General features: G+C 38.5%; 1 protein-coding gene across 1 annotated transcript in view; it reads left to right on the forward strand.

Annotated features, from left to right (window-relative positions):
• Positions 1 to 1,209, forward strand: part of LOC106871305 (serine-rich adhesin for platelets) — a 185,792-nt gene that overhangs the window by 171,097 nt on the left and 13,486 nt on the right. The window lies entirely within an intron of this gene.

Below are 1,209 nucleotides of genomic sequence, written 5' to 3' on the forward strand. Positions count from 1 at the left end.
TATATATATATATATATATATATATATATATATATATATATATGTATGTATGTATGTATGTATGTATATCTTGGGTCATCTTATAAAAATGCGGTTTTTTCAGTTACATGAACTAAAAGTCGGAGGGTGACAGAATAGACTATCTGCATCAACTTGCTATAAAAGCAGGTAGTAATTTTACCTTGTACTTATTCTTAGTGCAAATTTTGAAGAGTGCAGTTCGATTTTAACAATTATTTTTTCAAAGCTGTAATGGAAGTAATAAAGAAGCATATTTGGTATATTTTGCTTTATGAGTTCAATAAAGGCAACAACGCAATGGAAAGTGCAAGGAATATTAATGCAGTGTATGGGGATCGGACAATAAGTATAAGCCAGTGTCAATGGTGGTTTCAGAAACTCCAACCCAGAAATTACAGTCTAGAAGACAAGCCTTGGCCTGAAAGATCTGTAGAGCTCGACAAGGACATCCTGCAAACCCTGGTGGAACAAAATTCCCATTGTAACTGTTGAGGAGCTAGCAGAGAAGCTTGGATTTGGTCATTCAACCATTCATCGACACCTGCATGCCATTGGAAAAGTCAGCAAATTGGGTCAATGGATTCCTCACAAACTTTCCAAGTCTAATCGCGCGCAGAGAATGAATGCGTGCTCTTCTTTGCTGTCATGTCTCACGAGTGAATCTTTCTTTGGATCGAATAGTGACTGGTGAGGAAAAATGGGTTCTCTGTAAAAATGTCAAGCGCCAAAGACAGTGGGTAGGGAAAGGAGAAACACTGGCACCCCAGGCTAAAGAAGGTCTTCACCCACATAAGGTGTTGTTATCTGTTTGTTGGGATATGAAAGGGTTAGTTCACTTTGAACTTTTAAACCCAAACCAATCGATAACAAAAGAGATCTACTGCGAGCAACTTGAGCGGTTTAAATCAGCGCTAGAAGAAAAACGACCATAAATGGTTTCAAGACGAAAGGTGTTCTTCCATCAGGATAATGCTCAGCCACATACAGTGAGGATGACATTCCAAAGGCTGGAGCAGTCTGAATGGGAAACGATGCTCCACCCACCATATTCACCAGACATCACCCCATCTGATAATCATTTATTCCGTAGTCTTCAAAATCATTTGGATGAAAAATAATATGAATTCTGTGGATGAGGTCAGAACAGTATTGGAGGAGTATTTTTCATTAGAGACAAGTGAATGTTGG

This window comes from Octopus bimaculoides, chromosome 15 (assembly GCF_001194135.2).
Source record: "Octopus bimaculoides isolate UCB-OBI-ISO-001 chromosome 15, ASM119413v2, whole genome shotgun sequence".
NCBI classification, from domain to species: Eukaryota; Metazoa; Mollusca; class Cephalopoda; order Octopoda; family Octopodidae; genus Octopus; species Octopus bimaculoides.